At 43.1% G+C, this 20,723-nt stretch overlaps 1 protein-coding gene across 6 annotated transcripts in view; it reads left to right on the top strand.

The window, feature by feature from the left end:
* The window catches only part of NDST2 (N-deacetylase and N-sulfotransferase 2), a 258,226-nt gene that overhangs the window by 75,967 nt on the left and 161,536 nt on the right, over nucleotides 1-20,723 (top strand). For 4 of the 6 annotated variants that reach the window (XM_025212665.1, XM_025212662.1, XM_006016269.3 and 1 more), the window contains one exon: nucleotides 17,438-17,519. The exons of the other annotated variants lie outside the window; for them this stretch is intronic. The gene's annotated coding sequence lies outside the window, so the exon portion shown is untranslated. The remainder of the gene's footprint in view (nucleotides 1-17,437; nucleotides 17,520-20,723) is intronic. 6 annotated transcript variants of the gene reach the window in all.

Raw genomic sequence — 20,723 nt, 5'->3', positions numbered from 1 at the left:
GCAGGGGTCCAACGTTGCCCCTGCTTTTCCTCCGGCTCCCCACATATCTGAAAAAGGACTTTTTATTGTCCTTGATGCTCAAAGCTAGTTGGAGTTCAGTTGCAGCCTTGGCTTTCCTGGTCTATGAAACACCCTATAGTATTTCCCACCTGAACATTACTGAGATTTCTTGTGTGCTCTTACCAATAAAGAAAGCTTTTCTTGTGTCAGTCCCAGAAGGAGATTTGGAATGAGAGTTTTGTAGTTGCGTTGTTTTTTCTGGAAGAAGAGATAGAAAGGTAAATGCAGATTGAGAGGGTAAAAGAGAAAGGCGTGAAACCTGCTTGCTTCCTGAATCATCTAAATGTTGGAGTCACTTTGTAGATGCTTTTAACTGCAGGTTTGAAGAAAAGAATTCTGCTCAAGGTGACCTCCATATTGTCCACAACCTGCTGGGCATTTCAGAATCTATCTGGGGTGGTTCCTAGCCACTGGACAGTGATGTTAATCTAGAACAGAGGTGTTAAAGGTAGAGTCCATGGGTCTGGCCTTCAGAGCTGTATCATCCAGACTGTGCAGCTCTTGGAGAAGCTCAGAATCTGGGGGCAGGGCAAGCAGGGGCGAGGTCTGCCACCGAATTCCAGTGTATGAAGTCCCACTGGGATGCATATTGGCAGAAGAGTGGTGAGTGATGGGTGTGTTAATCCCTGTGGTTCATTAACCTGTCACTGTTTGTCCTGCTGCTAAAGATGGGTTCACATCTGGCCCAGGAGGAGTCCTGTGCTCAGGGTTTGGCATTTGACTAAGGGAATTAGTTTATCACTCGTGAGTCTTATTCATATATTCCTCATGCAGAAGCAGAGTTGATGGTGTCTAGAAATCTCTTGGCTTTAAGATGTAAGGGGGTTATTGGGGTTATAACCTTTCTGTTTTTCGCAATGTCTTCATCACCTTGTGCCCAGACATTGGATCCTATAGGTAATGGACAATATTTTTTAATAAACTAAGCCACTTTGATTTTTTGAGGGAGTCTTATTTCTTTCCTCCTGTGTGATAAATAGTTGTAAAGTGTTAGTGTCCCATTTCCACAATCACCCTATCTTAGTGGTTCTCAACCTTATCAGATTCGGGGCAACCCTTGACAGACTTTTAAATCCCCCTCGGAAATACCAGCTGCTAGTTCTCACTCATTTTTTGCCTGCAGAAAAATAACAGAACAATTCTTCTGTTGCAAAGAATTCAGAAAGACCATAGCGGATCAGAATGATTTTAACAATATTGATTCCTATTTGAAATCTGAGTTTATCTTGTAAATCATGTATGCTAACATGGCACCTTGGTTGAGAATCACTGCCCTAGCTCCTACTCCTTGGTATAGCTGTTACAGTCCAGTCAGTTCCCAAGTGGAAAGAGTCTAGGGACATCCATCATATTGATGGCTGTCATTATGTTCCTTTCTGGTTCCAGTACAGTAGCAAATGCATGGAGGTCTTTCATTTCTAACTTCCTTCATTTGACTATAGGAGATTTAATTTGTTTTCTCCTAATGTTGAGAAAGGCAAAGGATAAGGGTGATCTTCTTTGAATTGGTGACCCATGTAATACAGTAGGTTCTTTAATAAAAGCCATGATAGTGTTTTATTACAGTTACCTGAATTGCTGACTGTTTCAGCAGGCATGAAGGGTCTCTGTGTTGGGCACTTTGGGTTTTTTTAATTGTAAATTAATTTAATGCTGGATCACCATCTCTGGAGGCTATAGTCCTGTATATGCTGGGTAACAACCCGTGCTGTCCCACTAATGCTCACCCTAACTCATCTACTAATTAGTGCCAACTGTGATGGTGGCTCTTGTAATGTGGGAACTATACTGAGACCACCAAACTGGATGGGACCAAAGTCGATTTCTTTCTCAACTAGCCTACAGCTGTGCTGTATTTCACCTTTACTTGTGTTCTATTGAGGTGCAGAGATGATGGTTAGCTCTGTGAATGTTAGCTGTATTGTACTTGAATTTGGCAGTCGGCTGAGACCTTGGCTCTGGGTGGGCTTCTTTCCTACTTCAGTGCTAGGAGATCCACTTTTTTGTGTGGGAGGAAAGGGGGGGTGCATATTCTTTAGTGTACTTGGCAAACTTCACAATAGATTCTCTCTCGCCAATAAGTTGTATATTTTGGAAAACACCCCCACCCCCTTCTGTTGATGGCCATAATGAGTTGCAGGATGAGGAGAGTCATGTTGGGGGGTGGAAAAGAGGCAGTAGTACTTATTTGGTGAGGCCCTCTGCCTCTTGAATGTGTTTTCACAGCATAGGTGACATGGTTGGTGTCATGGTTAGTGTCTTCCTTCTTACCTAAAGCCTGCAGTTGGAGGGGGTGTGGGAAGGCTTTTCTTTAGCCCTTGGAATTGTTTTCAGATCACAGCAAGAGAAAAGGATCATATTAGCAGGTGGCAAGTCTTTGAAGTACATTAGAATCCACTTCAGGGGAAAAAAAATCCTTCCTCCACACTGCAGATAAACAATAATGCTTGCAAACCTTCAGGAGGATCAAGGTGAAACTGTTAGCAGCCAGTGCAGGGAGAGATCCTGCTTTGTCACAACTAGCAAAAATATCTTCCTTCTTTTTGTGCTGCCCTAACAAAGCACTTGGCAGGTATAAGATTGTTGTTCCCATTTTATTTTTAAAAGTGAATTGTTCTCGTCTTTTCTGAGAAGAATCACCTTGATGGAGGCAAGCCCAGGACTGGGGGTTGAACTCAGTGACCTGCTGAGGTCCCCTCTGACCCCAACATCTATGAATCTATGAAGTATATTTTTCCTTAGATGGTCACCTATCTTCAATAGCAGGTGCATATTCTGTAGAAATATGTAGTACTGTAAAACAGATGCTTTTGAAAGGAATGAGTGAATGAAGCCCTTTTTTGGGTGAATAAGGTGCAATGAAAGTCTTCTTGGGGGTTATAATGTCAGTTTGGCAGAAACCAAATTACCAAATTGTTAAGAGATGAGGGGTAAAAGTGCGTCCAAAAATGAAACTTTGAATAGGAGCTAAACGCAAAAGAAAAGTTATTATAGTTTTTGTTTTTAAACGATTAAGGCTTTTAAACGTACGTGCTGATATCTTTGGGTTATTGGGAGAATTCAAGGCAGCTCTGCAGGTCACATTTAACAAAAAGCCCAGTGTATAGACAAGGCTATAGAGAAGCACGGTGCTAGTCTATTCCACATACAATACCACAAGCAAGAACAAACTAGGAATTGAGAGGTGCTGGGTTGGAGTGGGGGAGGGAGATTTAAATCTGACCTTCAGGAAAAAAATCTGTGGAAGGAATTCAAGAAAGAATAAGACGGCAGTGGCAGCAGCCAGGATTTGCAGGGCTTTTCATTCCTTTGTTTGGTTATCTTGCATAAGTGCTTTAGCCCAAGACTCTTTCAGTAGCTGCATGGGGCCGGCTTGGAACACAAACGTGCTCGAATCCAAAAGTAATTTCCCCGTTGTGCAAGTTCTGGCTGTGACAGCTCAAGTTATGAATATAAAATAGGAAAGAAAGTTCGGAAGACGGCCAGGGCTGAAATGTTAATAGGAGCTGAATTACCCAGGACTCCCCTGAGCTTGGCAAAGGTGATCCCTGGTTTTTGAGTGAGTGGCTGCTATCTTACTTCATTTCAATACACCATTGAAAAAAATTGGGCAGGCTTCTTTGCTTCCAGGGCATTTGGTTTTGTAGCAGTAAAATACTGCCAGTTTATTTACATGTGAGATGAGAAGGAATAGTTATGTAGGCCAGGCTGGCAATCAGAAACAACTGTGACCCCCTGCCCCCTGTTTAAGATTGGGGAAGGTGCTTGACAGACTGAAACTGCATTAGTGGCTTCATTTTGTAGCATGGAAGTACATCTGCTGGCGGTAGGGTAGCCCTGTACTAGTCTTAGGAGGACTACAGCAGTCTCCATAACAGTAACTCCTCCTTGGCCTCCCTCAGTGCCAGAGGAAGTTTCTGATCTTAGAAAGATTAGATCAGTGAGTGATTTCCTTCCCCCACCCCCGATATGTCTGCTCACAGAAAAGGCATCTCACCCTGATCTCAAGACAGCTTATTGCATGGAGAATTCTGTAAAGGCAGGAGAGGTGCTTTATCTTCTTCCATGTAAAGCTTGTTCTGCAAGGTTTACAACTCTTCCAGCCCCTTCAACATCAGTTTCTCCCTGGCCTGTTCTTAACTTGCCCCTCTTTCTGTCTCTTTCTCTTTCCCCATCCTCCTTCCATCTCTTGTTACCATGGAGAATGAAATGCTGGCTCCATTCAAGTCTCTACTGAATAGGTTTTGAGGTTGATGGATGGTGAGAATCTCTTATCCCTCCACCTCCCTCCTTCTCCAAACACCGCCCCCGCCTGGTTCTTGACATTTTGCTTGCCAGAGAATGGCCGTCAGGGAGAGGAGACTGAAAGGGAGGCTGGCAGTGTCCTGCTGAGATGCTCTTTCAGTTTCTTGGATGAGATCAGCAGCCCTGAGAAGGTCTTAAGGACTTTGCTGCAGAGCCTCATCCTCCAGCCAGCTGAAGCATGAATGCTCACTTGAGTGCATGCTCTTTCCTTTCCCCACTCACTTTCCCCAAGACATCCAGAGAAAGGGAGATTCATATGCAGTTCTTGCTCTTGCTTATGGCTCTGTTTCAAAGGGTGATGTAACCTCTGCAAGTTAAAGGGAAAGGTAAGGCACTCTTTGCAATGAATATTGACTATACTTCAACCTCTCTTTCATGCTCTCTCTCACACTCCTGCTCTCTAATACCCCTTTTATGCTTTGGCTTAGTGCTGCATGTAAGAAATGAAATTTCTTTGCTGCAGTCTGACTTGTTATATTCCCCCACTGCAGCGGTGAAAGTTGTGGGAGGGGGAGAGAGAGGGAGATGTGTACATATATGTTTATGTAAATACAGTCACCCCTGTTTATATTGACTGTCTCCTTGGAGCGTTACTGGAGCGGTATTTAAAATGCTTTTGGCCAGTTTTGTTTTTTTTTAATTTGTCCAGTTCCCCACAACAAAATAGTGTTGGGCCTTCCTGAACATTTTTCCAATGGCTAAGGCCCAGACATGGGGGCATAGACCAAATTTAAAAACGAAGATGGGGAGAAAGCTCGAGAGAATTACTGCATTAGAGAATTACACAGGAAACATTCCCATGTGGTGATTTATCATTTCTGGTGTGAAAGAAACTAAGATTTGTGGAGCAGCAGGGGCACCTTTGGGTATAAATTTAAAGGTTGTCCTTTTGACTAGAGAGCTTGTTCTGATGTATGCTACACTTGGGTGCAGGGAGAGTGATATGCAATATGTGGGATCTTGCAGCAGTTGAAGGCTGGAGTAGGCAGGCAATTGGCACTGGTGGCTTTTGAAATTAAATTCAGGAATATTTAAAAAATGTACCTTGTTTGAAAAAAAACAAAACAACTTATCTTCTGTGATTTTTTTTTTTTTTTTGCTGAAACCTCAATGTACCGAACATGGCAGTCTCTTGGGGCTGTTATGAGCTATTTTGTGGACTTTTTTCATTCATTTTTTCTTATTGCCACTTTATAATACCTGCTGACCAGGGCAGCCAGTATCATTCAGTTTTCTCCCAAATAAAAGTTCAAATTAGTTAGTTCATCAACATTTATATGAGCAAAATTCCTTATCAATCCTACTGTTTATGAATAAACTTAATAGATTTGCAGACCTGGTGAGTTGAATTTCAGGATTTAGTTCATTGAATAGCTCTATTATTTGTTGTGCTGCACCTGGAAATGATGCTTCTGGCCTTCGTGCATCAGGATATAAATTATGTCACCAGCCAAGTACGCCCGTGGAGACTGAGTTCAAATTCATGCTTAGGCCATGAGTGTGAAAGTCTTTTATGGGGATGTAAGTTGTACCCATGTTGGTCTAGGGACATAGGCAGACAAGGTTCTTTGGGTGAATCTGATATCTTTTATTAGACCAACTTAAATAGTTGGGGAAAAAAAATTCTTAGCAAGCTTTCGGGTTTAAAAAACCATTGTCAGGCTGAGGAAGCCTCTGCAGTTAATGTGGGCTCTTCCTGGATGGAATGAATATTGGAGAGAGAGTGGTTTTCTTGTGAGAACTGTACCCCTACCAGTAATTGGGTATTCTAGTCTTTGATAGATTTTCGGAGTGCGTTCATCCTGGTGCCCAGTTGTTGTTTGGTCTCTCCTACATATTTTCCATCAGGGCATTTGGTGCATTGGATGAGATATATTACATTTCTGGGGGTGCAGCCGTAAGATTCAGGGCTTCTGATGGCTCTGTTGTGAGGTGTAGTAACTGTGGGTGTGGTGGAGATGTGTTGGCATGTTTTGCATTTCTTGTCATTGCATGGTCTGGATCTGTTCGGTGTGTTCTGGGCTTGAGGAAGTTTGCTTCTGGTGATGAGGTTAGCGAGGTTCAGTGCTTGTTTGAAGGCTAGGATGGGTGGTTCTGGGAAGATCTCTTTAAGAATAGGGTCTCCTTCTAGTATGGGTTGCAGTTGTTTGAGGATTTTCCATATGGGTTCAAGGGAAGGGTATAAAATATGTAGGACAGACCAAACAACAACTGCACACCAGAATGAATGCACACCGGAAATCTATCAAAGACAGGAATACCTAATTACCAGTGGGGGCACATTTCTCACAAGAAAACCACTCTCTCTCCAATCTCTCAGTTCTAATCCTCAAAGGGAATTTACAAAACACTTTTCACAGAGGAGCCTACGAATTTCACTTCATCAGCCTCCTGGATACAAAAAATCATGGACTAAATGGAGTCATTGGATTTATGACATTTTATAACCTGCCCCCCCCCGCCCCGCCCCGCCCCGCCTGTCTCTCACCCACTGACTCCTCAGTCTACATCTTCACTGACTGCCTGTCTTGTATGCACACCAGCCCAGCTGCTGGCTTCTTTACTTTTCATTCCATCCAGGAAGAGCACACACCAACTGCTGAAACTTCCTCAGCCTGACGAAGGGTTTTTAAACCTGAAAGCTTGCTAAGAATTTTTTTCCCCAACTATTTAAGTTGGTCTAATAAAAGATATCAGATTCACCCAAAGAACTTCGTCTGCCAAAATCTTTTATGGAAGCTTTTCAGTGATTTGGAGACAGACCAATAGTATCTGTCCTTTCATTTCACTGGTCTGAAGCCTTGGCTGAAGCATGGAGTTATTAAACAAATACATCTTCTCATACCACCACCAAGGGCTTTTGCATCTGTCCTGTCTGCTCCAAGTGTACTTTCCGTTGATACTGTATGTCTTCTCTCTTGTTGAATTGTTGTCTCCCTGCTGGAGTTTCCCCCCTGTGAAGTTGCTCTTCCTGTTGTGCAAGTTGTTTCCAAAATGCTAATATGGTCGTTGCTCAGCCTCTAGGGTTTCAGAAGAGAAATTTTTTAATGAGCACATCAGAGGCCTATGTGTGATTGTATTTATATAAGTGTATTAAGTATGTGTATGATTATACCGACGTAATTCTTTAATGAGTTTGCTGAAATGATCATAACAGTCTTTCTTTCTCTTCAGAGCTCCACAGGGAACCCCCAGACATGCACACATGTTATGGACCCCTGCTTGCCCTCATGGATTATCAACATCAAAAAGAGAAGTGCTGTACCCAGAGCTTTGTAGGTGTCTTGTTTTGAAACTGGCTGGCTGGAAGCCCTGTCTTGGAAATATTTTTCAGAATTATCCAGCTGGAGCAGCTTCTCTGTACCCTACATTCATCAGTCATGTCAGATGGAGTTGAAAGAAAGTGATGGAGTCAGAAAAGGAGGGAAAGAAGTCCATTGGGACACAGCATGATATTGAAGATGAGGATTAGCTTCCTAACAGATTCTTAGCTTCATGTTCCCATTCATAAGAGCCATGGGGGAAGGGAAGACATCTGCTTCAGTCTGGTGATTTGAGGGATGCTGGAGCAGTATGCAATCCAAGGCTTGGGCTGTGCGTTTGCATGCATTCTGTAACATCTCATTTGGATACTTTTTCTGTATAGAAAAGAATGGGCTCAGGCATACTCATGAGCTTTTATTAAATTAAATCCTCTTTTCTTTCTCTTCTCTTCCCCTGCTGGGATTTTTGATTAGTAATAATTGTAGGTGCTCATAATATTTCCTGGGTATTCCTGACATAAATTTCAGCTTCTGAAGACTCTAAATATCTTCTCATTATTCTCCACACAAACATATTTGGTTTCGGCTTAATCCCTCTGAACTTTCTCCCTTTTTTCCCCCACCAAGTCTTACTTTTTTCTGATCCTATTCCTGAGGAGAATTGCTCCAACTTCCCTTTCTGACAGGTACTTCTCAGGCTGTGTCCTTCCACTGATGGCCTCTGAGCTTCCTTCCATCCGGCCTGCAATTAAATTATTCACAGATAAAAATTTTAACTGCCTGCTGATTTAGGATTGCCGCCTGCAGAATAGCAGCTGCGGGTCTTTCTCCACTCTGTCACTCAGATTTTTTTATAGCTTCCCAGATGAAAGTTTTTTTCCTGTATATACATTGGTTAGTACTATTAATCTCTATGGGTGGCCTTTTTATGTTGTTCCCAGGAATAATTTCTGTCTTTAGAAATTAGCTGGGAAGATGTGAACACTACATTTCTACTAGCTCCATACAGCTACCCTGTGTAGTGCCCCTGTGCCATTCTTTGCTGACTCCTGCTGATAGCAAATGTGACTCGGGTGAACCTGAGCTCCCTGAGATCAGTATGCGTGTGCCGCTCCATAAAGGCATGGCACCAAATTTATTCTTTAGCTGCATAATTTTCCACAAAATTTACCCTTTGCCTCAGAATTATACTTAGAACCTTACATTCTTTTATTTAGAAAAGTTAAATTTCTAGCATGCATGGCTGCCTAGAAAACCTGCAAAATGGGAACTGTGTGAATGTGGTGCTGTCTTGAGTCTGCGAACAGCCTATTGTGTAGCCTTCCTGCATGTAACTTGACAGAGCTGTTAACCCTGAAGCCTAATGGTGAGGTAATGCTGATAGCTAATGGAAACATGGTTAATAATATATTAATTACTGGCAGGGGTAGAAGGCAGCAGTGGGCAGAGGATTGTATTTGAGAATTTGGGGGTGAGGAACACTTCTGTTCTATGCACTTATACTGCTTTCATGAACATAGTAGCTAAGAACCCAAGAAAAATGTGTTAATTTACATGACTAATTCCTGTCGCATGTAATTCTTTCTTTCTCTTAGCCTCCTCCTTGATTCATTGTTATGGTCTGTTATGGTGCAGTGCATGTATGTTTTTCTTAATTATGTGCGCCCTACGAATTCTTTTGTGGCCTAGGCCATAAAAATACTTGAGGTTTATCCTTCTGTCCCCTCTACCTGTTCCCCTTTGTCATGAGCCTGATTACCTCCTGGCTCTTCTATGTACTGCCTTAGATCACACAGTCCACTTTTAGTCTGTTATACTTTCTGGCTTTTTCCTCTTCCCGTATCAGTGTATTTACTGCTGTCACTGCATGCTGTTAGAAATCCAAGTATCCCATACAGCAACTTTTGGTTTGAAAATTCAAATGATGCAAGGTGTGACAAACTGACTATTATCGCTCACTTCCTTGTAGAAGCTTTTTCTGAATTCTGTGTGGAACTTTTAGCTGAGGCTGCTGCAGAAATCTCTGTTGTACAAGAGACTGGGTAGAACCTGAGTCAAGATTATTAGTGTCACAGATTCTCTTTGTGGAGAGACTGGGGGACACTGAAGTTTGACAACACTAGCAGATAGAAAAGGATGTAATATGCAGGGCTTGAAGGCCTTCTCCAACCCCTGCCTCTCAGGGTGATCAGTGCCTCTGCTGTCATGCCCCCTATAATTTACAGAAATAAAATAATTGTGTTGCTGATTGTCTTCCTGTAACAGATTGACCGTCACCTTCCGTTCTGTTTAATATTCACTTACAAAAAGACAGTTAACACTAGGGCTAGTTTGAATTAGCAGTAAAACAAATTTGTTAGATGCATTTGTTCTGGGCTTTCCCGGCATCTGTCAAAAATATCTCTGACAGATATTGAGTAAGCTCAACCACTTAGAGAGCTCTCTCAATCCTGAGAGTATTGATTGGCTTAACTACTCTACTAACACTGGGAAGATTTGCTGAGGAATAAATTTGCAGATAGTGTTCAGCTAGTTCTTCTCACTGCATCCCTTGCTTTTGTTGTTTCTTTTCTTGCTTGCTTTCATTTCACATTTCCTTCCAAGAGATCATAATGTATTTCGTCCTAAGCAGTTTTTGATGCTTTTGTGTTTTTGGTCTCCTTCCCTTACTGGGCATTGTATTCTCTATCTCCTGTTCTATATCCAGAGACGGCCATAGCAGGGTACAGGTCCCAGACGTGGCAGGGGCTGGCAAGTGGCCGGACGCGAAGCCACCCCGGCTCCATGGGGCCCCCCAAAGCGCAGGGCCTGGGGCAGTCTCCTGGATTCGCGCCCCCCAGGGATGACCCTGTCTATATCTATTGTCCTCCCACACTTGTTTCCACATCATGCTTTTCCTTTCCTATTACCATCAGTACTCTTCCCTTTTTTTCATCCAGTCAGAGGAGAGAATTTACTAGTTTCAGCTTGATATGAAACATGGAGGGATCTCAGTTGCCAAATGGGATGGCAACTTCATTTTCATCCCTTACAGAGATATGCTACAAAACAGCAGATGTATGAAAGGCCTTCCTTGTAAAGGACTTCGCTTAAACTCAGATCAAATTCTAAATGTCTTGCATCAGTCTCTAGCAAGTAGGTGTTTGATGGATAGCTTATTCTCGCTCAGTAAAATCCCATGCTCCTATTCACAGAAATCACAGAATTGCTGCATTTGTCTGAAATCACACTGTTCACACAGCCTATACATTACTCTCTTTTTACTTGTTCTGACTTTTTAGATATTCATTTTTTTGGAGCAGATACTGGTTATTCCATGCTTGTATAATGCCTAATACAAGGGGTCTCTGACCATGATTGGTCCTTACACACTACTATAAATAACCATAATAAAACAGAATGTTTCTCTTGTCCCCATTCTCAAGAAAAGGGGTATTCTGAATTTTCTCATTTCTCATCTGCTGGTTTGTTACGGGGGCAGATGAGATCTCTGCTTACTCTGACCCTCCCTTGTTTTTCTGGCTCCTGCTGTTCTACTTCTTCTTCCATGCCTCTGCTGCTTAGAGCTTTTCCAGGGGCTGTAAAATTAAACTGACCTGATTTTTTTCTTCAGTTTCACTCCTGCCCCTGAGTTCCTATTTGTCTCTCTGAAAATCTAGGTTAGTTACTAGTGCTACAGCGTAGAAAAGTTCGGAGCATGGCAAGGTGCTGAAGCTGTCTGCCTGCAGATTTAGGAAGACAATACTGCATTGATTTATAGTTGACAAGTTATTTTCATTTTCATAATCTTAAAGTCTAGAAATGTACTTTTAGGTTAGGTTTTGCCAAAACTTCCTGCCTGCCCTGGTTGAGAGGATTTTAAGGTCTCTTTCTGCACATTAGAAGATGTTTGTCTAAATGCAGCGTTATAGTGCTTTGCTTTCTAATGACTCATTTCCTTATCTCAAGTGTCATTGACTGGAATCTCTTTACCTTTTACCTTCTTGTACAATGTAAACCGAATTACAGGTATATAATTAAATCATCATATTGAGTATATGAGGATTGGGGAGGATAATGGGAATTTCAATAGCCATATCTTTAACCAGCACAGTAAAAGCTATGATTCATACTGTCTGGACTGTTTTTCTACTGTATCAAGAGGCCTGCGTATTTACGAGGAAATTCCAGCTGAGACGAGATGTGTTTCTGTACTAGATCAGCACATCAGGAGCTCTTACACCTCACCTGGCAGAGCTGCTGCCCTGCAGACTGAGTGACTTCTAATTCAAAGCTCAGCTGTATTGGGTCACAGCTCTCACAGGCTGGTGAGATTTGACTAACTGGTAAACCTGGTGAGTGGCTGCAAAAAACAGGCTAAAGTAAGTTTGTATTTGCCTTTATCCAACAGCCCTGTTCCAGTCCTACTGCATTGATTGTCAGAATTCACCAGCTCACTTTGTGATTTCTTTCATTTTAGTCAGTGTCCAGGACATGCTCCCTTTGCCTTTTTGGCTTCCTTTGGTGTGCCTAGTGCCTGTGTGAGGGTAATCTCTGTGTATATAATATGGAGGCATACTGGATTCTGAGCCTCAACCTGTAATTCATTTTACATTATGCAGAGATGTCTGCCTTCTGTCTGCATAGCTCTTGGCTTCCAGTAGCCCAGATTTGAAGCACACAGTCAGAATGAGGCACTATAAAACAAAATATAGCAGAGGAAGCATGACAAAATGTGGGATTAATCTCTTTAACATAAATACCATTCCCTCTAACCTCAGTTTCCTGAGCAAGTGTTTGATGTCAATTTACCATGAAGACTGAGAACAGCAGGCTAGTGTGGGGTGGAGTTAGATATGGGTGCAGCATGAGAGATGCCCCTTGTAATCGGATGGAGTTGAGCAGTAAGCGCCTCAAGGCCAGCTGCCAACTATTGAAGCTTTGTTGTTGTGAAACCCTGTCCTTTAGTCTTGTTCCAGAGAAGTGGTACTTGACACCCACCTATAGAAATCTTGTTTTCATGGTCCTGCTGCATGTTGCTCTTTTTCAGCTGTGGTATTAGATTTTCATTCTTTTTTGGGGGGGGGGCGGGGGATGGGGGGGCGCTGGGGAGGAGGAAAGGCAGAAAAATGAGGAGAGGGAAGGTTTGGGAATGGATGCTCTAATTTAGACACAGTAACAGTTCTGTAATTTGGTAGCAGTAAGGAACCATGTTACAGATAGGAATTTACAGACAGAGCCCTTGGAAAGCCTTGGTTAGGATTGTTGGCTCCAGAAATCTATTCACATTTTGCTGATATGTTGGGACCCAGTGATATCTATAAAATGTAAAACATGCCTAAAACCACTGGCCCCAACAGCATGCTATTGCTCTAAATTTGAAACCCTTATATTATTGCTAGATATACATTCAGTTCATGCAGACTGAGAGAGGATGGGGCACATTTAGATCCAAAAACAGAACTGTGCCCCAGAAACATGATAATACCACACAGAGTAATGTGATCTAGTGGACAGAGCCTCCTGGATTTTAATACCAGATCAGCCTGTAATTTTTCTGTACAGCTGCGGGCCAGATCATAGTCCACTGATTAGGTGTCTGAGTGGAGCTTAGGTGTCAAAGGGCATGTACAAACCAATGTTATAGGTGCTTTAAAAGGGGCAGGGGAGCTGCAGCTTGGAAGCATGCGACAGCCTGACTGTTGCATCTGCACAATCTTGCAGTGACACAAGTGAGCAAAATTGCCCTAACTTTGAACCCAAAGAAGGCTTACAGCCAAAGGAGTTTTGCTAACTTGTATCATTACAGAATGACACAGATGTACCATTAAATCATAACAGCTTTTATCATTATCCTTTGATATTGGTTCTGTTGTTCTGCTTAGAGCAAACCCATTCCTTCCTGCTTGAATCCCTGACAAAACAGGAATGCTTCTACTTGTGTAAGACAAGGTTCCTTGGGTGAATTTGATATCTTTTATTAGACCAACCCAAATAGTTGGAGAATAGTTATTAAGCAAGCTTTCGAGTTCAAAGTTACAGCCTACACCCTCTACTTGTGTAATGCATTTTTATTTTAGTGGTAAAACTGAGTTACAAAAAGTGACAAGGATGGGAAACACTTGCCCACCTTTTTGCATTAGCTGTTTTTGCACAGGATTCCAGCAAGGTGGAAGGGAATTGCTCACAGATACTTAAGTACCATTTAGATGTTGACTAGGTGGGATGAGCTTTGGTGCTTAATCTGCAGAAGAGGGTATTTACCTTCATTTGTAAAATGCTTTAGGAACCTTGAATAGGTGAATAAACACCATGCCAGGTAGCTTAGATCACAAACAATCAATTTACTCCCCTGCTGGTGTTCTCCCAGTGCAGAGTGCTTCGTGAGTGTGTACATGATGATGTTTTTTCATTGCTGTTATCCAGAGTAAGTATGGACTGTTACTCCCGCAATTTACAGTTTTCCCTCACCTCAGAGGGAAGTTGTGTGTACTTTTCAGGCTGAAGGACCAGGCATCTAGTTCTGTCTCCCTAGTTGTGCATGATTTATCTAGTAATTGCATCTGCTGTTTGAAGTACATGGATTTGTAACACCGGGATCCATTGATAGAAACATTGCTGGATACCATTACCAGTGGGTCTTATCAGCTATACACAGCAGTACTTGCTTTGGAGTCAGAATCTTTTGCACTTTGAATGACTGGTGCATTTTAAATAAATTTAGATGCATGGCAGACTTACCGATACAGCCCAGCATAGCTGGACTTGGAGAATCCTTTTCTGATTGGTGGAGTCCGTCCACCAGTCGGGTAGCTGTTGGGAGGGGTTTGCCCCGCCTCTGCTGGGGCAAAGAGGGAAAAAAAAGAAAAGTCTTAGACCTGGTACAAGACTGCTCTCTGCTGGTCCGGCACAACTTCAGGGGCAGAGCCCCCCAAGAGAATAAAATGAGCTGCATGCCCAGCACGTGGCAGACGTGTTGGGGGACGGAGAAGAGAGAGAGGGGGCTAAGAAGAGCTGGCCAGCTGGGCAGAGGCCAGTGCCCTGATGAGCCCGAACACCCCCTTGGCGAAACAAGAGCGCTGGATAGCCACAGCTTCCATTCGGTGCATGGCAGAGAGACCCTGGGAGCTTCATGAGGCGACTTGGGTCTCCAGCCCCGCCTCTCAGTGCAGATAGTGCTGAACCCTCCGGAGGGTCTCAGCGGGACCGAGACCCTGGGAGCCACTTGAGGCAGCTCGGATCCCTAACCCTGGCCCAAGGCCAGGAACTTGGTGCAGGAGACGGTGCACGGGCAGCCCTGAGGGACCAAGACCCTGGGAGCTGCTTGAGGTGGCTTGGGTCTCCAACCCCTGGCATGCAGCCAGGCCTCAGTGCAGGCTTTGCTTCACAGCAAGTACAAGCCAGACCAAGGTCCTGGGACCACACAAGGCGGCCCAGGCCCCCAACCCTGAGCAGAAAGAGCCTCGAGAAGCACACAATGGTGCTCAGGGCTACTAGCAGGCAGGTGGCCCAGATGGAGCCAGAGGCCTGAAAGGCCCCTGCAGCAAGGAACAGCTTGGCCGAGGGGACACTGACCACCCGCACGGCCCTGGAGTCATGAGTTACTGGGGAAAGGGGTTCCCACAGGGGAGGGAACACCCTGGCCAGGCTTTTTGGGTGATGAATAATAAATCTTACTCTTAGGCTAACTCTTAGGGTAGAACTAATAAGTGACATTCTCTGTTTAATGGATGTAACTGGTATGAGGAATCCACTGAAGAATATCACCTCCACCAAGTCAGCATGAACTATTATGGATCTTTTTGGCAGACCTGGGGACTAACTTTCAAGGAGCTCGGGGCTAAGATTCAGGGCAGTTGATATTAAGTACTATAGTACTTTCAAAGTGTTGTGCATCCATTGAGAATGATACCTAAGTAAGTTTATCACTTTGGAGGGCTTTGGAAAGCTTATGAATCAACCCCTATTCATTTCCTAGAGAAATAGCTCTCCAAGCACTATGTTTAAACTTCATGCTTTTTTTTGGAGTGCTTTTTTTTGGGAATACCTGGGGATGCAAGGCAATGAGGAGGAACCTGGTTACTTATCTGTAGTTAGTCTTAGAGGAGAGAAACTTAAATGCTGAAAGAAGGATGCTGGAAACAGTGATGAGCTTTTTTTTTTGGCGGCGGCGGCGGGAGGCAGGGCAGGGGGAATCTCTGATGGAATGCAGGTTAAAAAAAAAAAAAAAAAAAGGCCTTCCTTCCATTTAACATGTATTTATGAATACCTAAATGGAGATCATATATATTTGCCAACATTTGTAGAAATGGTTGAGAGAGTAGATAATCTACCTAGCTGTGCTGCAGAAGTCACCCTATAAGAGCTTTCTTCTTGGAAATGCTCATTCCATTCAATTCACCTCTGCCTTTGGTAGAGTATCTATATCTATCTCTTACATATTTGAAAGGTGATTATTTTTTACTTACAGGATAAGCAGGTCTGTGGTTCACATGTACAAGAGAATTGGGTAATGGGAACATTTTGTGGAAAGCAAAAATGTATTGTTAATACAAAGGTTCCTTCCAGCCAGAAAAATTAAGAACTTCCCTCCTCTCCTACCCCTAGAGAAGATTCTGATTCTGAAAGAAGTTTTTTTCTGAGTTAGGAAATTTCTCCAGGGGCAAGTGTGTGTGAACACTGGACTTCTATGGTATGTCCCCACATAGGGAGACTATGTAGGGAACAGTAGACTACTTACATGCCAGTACTAACTACTTAAGAATGGTGTGGTAGTGGTGTCCCCTGGCTTCCTCAGTATATGACAGAAGAAATTGATTCTGTTTGGCAGTGATAAGATTAGCTTTCCTCTTACTTTGCAGATTTTGTTATCTGTATCTGATTTTGTGCGATTATTAGGAGGTGGTGAATTTTATGCTGACCAGGTTATAAAATGTTTGTCACAGTTATAGGTCAAGTTGTGCTTTAGATCCTGCTTAGCTCCCTCTTCTCCAGTGGCAGATTTGACTATTTTCATGCCTCTCTGGCATGAACCAGGGAGTCCTACTACCTCTCTAAGTCTAGCAATAACACAACGGGTCCAGTGGTGTTCAGCACCAGCAAGCCCATTTCCTCCAGGGGTCTGGGAGCAGCAGCTGATTAAAGTGATTTGAAAACTGTTTCTTCAGAACAAAGTAATTTTATTCATGCAAAATGAATGCAGCAGAGGAAATGGATAAAACAAAGAATGCCAGCGTGCCTTAGTTTTAGCTATTTTTTCCCTTTTGTCTTGAAAGTTTTGAGTTAAGTTCTACACAAACAAACAATCCCTAGCTTCTGGGCTGGGAGAGACAGGCAGCCGCTGCCATATTCTATGAAAGGCTGATTTCTCACAGATGCTGCCAGCTCACCTCCTTTCCTCTCTGGGCAGATTGTAATGTGTTAATGCCCCTTTTCTGAGCCTGGGAAGAATAAACTGCAGCTTAGATGGAGCTATCCAGTTGGGAAGCTGGCATTCTCCTCCAACATTCCCTTAAGTTACCATAAGTTCATTTTTTCCTCCCCTGTTTATTTCTTCCTATCAATCAGGTAAACTGAGGTTCATGTAATATTAATAGAATACTACTTTTATTACTTTCCATGTCCACAATTTCAAAATCAAAGTGGGATCATCTAGAAATTCAGATTCCAGCTTTAAATACTGATGCTCACAGGAGATTTCCTTGCAAACTAAACTTACTCTGCTCAATTGGAGAAAAGGGTACCAAAGGATGCTTCTGGTTTGGAAAACTTCATTGGCTCACATGGCCTTGTATCAGTATGTTATACTACACTCTGTTTCCTTTCCCCAGGGGTACAGTGTCCTTTACTCTGGCTGCTTCTGATATGGTGTAGCCTGGCTCTTCCTTAGACTGTACATGGCTGCTTCTTGAGGTAAGTGAGAAGTGGAGGTAACTGATAATTTTGGCCTGGGTAGCCTGGGGGAAAGAATGTCCTCCTTCCTGGGGATCTCTGGTTTTGCATGTTTTTGAAAGCTGTGAAAAAAACGGATATCACCTGTGGCATGGGAGATGAGCCCACCTCTGTTACATTGTGCCTTGCTCCACTCTGCTCTCCCTTTTGTCATTCTTGTTGCTGCATGTGAGGTGCCTTGGAGATCAAGTAATTCTCCATAGTTGTATAGCAGGTTTTCAGACCTTTAAACTGTAAACTGTTTGGACCAAGGGCTGTGCTTGAATTCTTTGTTTATAATGCCTAATACAATGGGGTCCTGATCTATGACTAGGACCTCCAAGTACTAGAGCACCTGTGAAGTTACCTCCACTGATAGGTAGGTAAACTGAGGTACAGAGAACATATTGGGACTGAGTTGAGAATAGAGTCCAAGCACTTTGGTTCTCTGGCCACCAGGCAGTGTCTTTTCTAAAAGAAGCTATAAAATCCTGATGTACAATGTAGGTATCAACAAGTTGGCTCTGAGAATGGGTTACTCCTATTTCCTTTAGCTGTCCTATCCTGTCCACCATGCATTGTAAAGTTGAACTGTTGTGCTACCGCTGTTTGGGGGCATGGAAATGCTCTATTTTTAGTAGTAGATTCCAAGTGGCAAATCTGTTTGTTGTTCATCTAATGACTCCATATCTAGCTGCAGCTTGGAGAGGAAGAATTGGTTCACAGGCACCATTTTGTGGGCTATACTTTTGTGATCACTCCTTCCCAGGTGTGGGTTTCTTTAGCAGCAGAGTGCTGTGGGTACATACACAGTGCTAAACAGAAGCTTTGCAAGAAAGGAAAACCTGCTATGCTGTGTCATGCTCTGGACACAAGGAAGATGATGGTGCCAGCTATAAAGACCAGGCACAGCACCAAGTGCCAGGGAGAGGTTTATGAAAGGAGGAGCTTCTACTTTTCTGCTACATTGTAGAATACTTTTCTCATGCTTCTTTTCCCCTGGCTGGCTTTCAATCTCTTCCATTTCTTTGTGTCTTTCTTCTCTTCTGCTCTCCTCTATCTCCCATTGTCCCTTTTTTCACTCACTCAGTCAGCATGTGCATAATTGCTGAGCCATGCAGTAGCATCCTTAGTGGCCATGTGCAGTTCCTGTAGTCTGCTACTGAACAGTCAGCAGGCAGTCATCGACAATATGCAGCATGGTGTGTTTTGCTACAGCTACAGTCTGGGTTGTTGTGAAGACCCTGATGGTGGAGGTTGGCTGCACATAGATTTTGCCCTTTCTGGAACCTATTTAACAAGTCCCACTGATGATGTGGCAGGTTGAAGCTGAGTGGGTAGACGGTAGGATCTGTTATAAGGAAATTGTTTGGTAATAATGTCGACCTCCATTCCTCACACCAGGGGGTCTCCATGGTGCGGTCCTGGTGCAGCAGTTTGGACCACAGTGGGTGTCACGATGGTAGATGTGCAGCAGGTGGATTTAAGAACTTGTCGTACAGCAGCAGCCTTGGATTGGGGAACAATGTTGCTTAGGCCTGGGAGCCATGATAGAGAGGGATCAGTTGAAGAATTCCTGAGATGATGCGCATTGTCAAATGTAGCTTCACTTCATTGGGTTTGGTGTGTGATTTCATAGATTTCATAGACATCAGGGCTGGAAGGGACCTCGGAAGATCATCGAGTCCAGCCCCCCGCCCAAAGGGCAGGAAGTCAGCTGGGGTCATAGGATCCCAGCAAGATAAGCATCCAGTTTCATCTTGAAGGAAATAATGAATGTCAGTGGAAGAATGCAGCAGTTGAAAGCTTCACCAAAGCTGAAGCTCCCTGGGAATGCAGAAGATGACGGAAGTTGTCAGAGGCCTATAATGTGTCAGGGATGTACTTGGTAGCTGTGTCGGTCTGAAACAAAAAGGAATACAAAAATCTAGAACTCTTGGTTCCAAAATAATACCTTTTATTAGACCAACTGAGAAATCACAAAAAAATAATCTTTTTCTGCAAGCTTTCGGGCTCAAAGGTCCTTTATCAGGCTCTGGGAAAAGTATAGATGGTAACCACTAATGTTGTATTTCAGAGGCCTATAAAGCATTATTGAGTCTGGGGAGACTGGGGAGGAATTTGATAATAGTCTTCAAATACCTGCAGGGCATTTTATAGAGAGGATGAAGATGGGCTTTTCTCTGGCCATAAGGGAGAGGACTATGAACAACAGATTCAAGCTACAGCAGAGGAAATTTACATTGGAGATTAGGAGAAACTTTCTGACTATGAGGGTGGTGAAGCATTGGAACAGGCTATCTTGAGTAGTTGTAGAATCTCCAAGCTGGGAAATTTTCAAAAGCAGTTTGGGCAGACACTTGGCTGGTATGGTTTAGTGAGAGAGAATTCTGCCTTGGGCAGGGAGCTGGACTAGATGACCTCATGAGGTCCCTTCCAGCCCTACTTTCCTTTGATCCTAGAAAAAATGAAATAGATTTCAGCTGCTTTCACTTTGTACCTGGGACAAAGAGTAGTAGTGAAAAAGAAAACTAGTAGGTAATCTTATCCTTCCAATAGCAAATGTTTTTAATTGTTTTCAGTTAACTCAGGCAACGAAGGCTAACTATGAAACTTTCTGAGTGTCACACTCCATATAAAAATTAAACATGAAATATACATTGTTAACCTGGAGCAGATTCTGTTCCAAGATAAGATCCACAAGATGTGGTTGTATTTTCCACAGTGACCCAGAAAGCAGGTAGAGGGAAGGACAGCATGGGAAGAATGTGCTAATGCACACAGAAGTAATAGGTAGGCTAGTTATAGCTGCAGGTATACTTTGATTGCAATTCAGATAATTATTAACATTAGATTAAGTAAAAAATATCTGATTTTAGGTATGGGCAGTAGTGCAGCTACAGACAGACTGTTAAGGTCAGCATTAAGGTATTCAGAAGTGTAAGTTTGTAACGTGTGTGGATCTCTGCCAAGTCTCTCACACCTGCAAACATAAATATAACCTTTTCTTACCTCTCCCCAGTGTTTTCGCTCATTCATGTTCCTTCAAAAAGTCAGCATTAATGGAGGGCAGGGGATCACCCTCACCCGGACTTCCCGGCCCTGTAGCGGTCATGGGCGTCCCATGGGACTGATGAAAGACCAACGCAAAGTACCTATTTAATAGGTTGGCTTTTTCCTGGGCGT

This window comes from Alligator sinensis, unplaced genomic scaffold (genome assembly GCF_000455745.1).
Source record: "Alligator sinensis unplaced genomic scaffold, ASM45574v1 scaffold109_1, whole genome shotgun sequence".
NCBI lineage: Eukaryota > Metazoa > Chordata > Crocodylia > Alligatoridae > Alligator > Alligator sinensis.
Note: the sequence above shows the minus strand (reverse complement) of the source record. Positions and strands in the feature narration are given on the sequence as shown.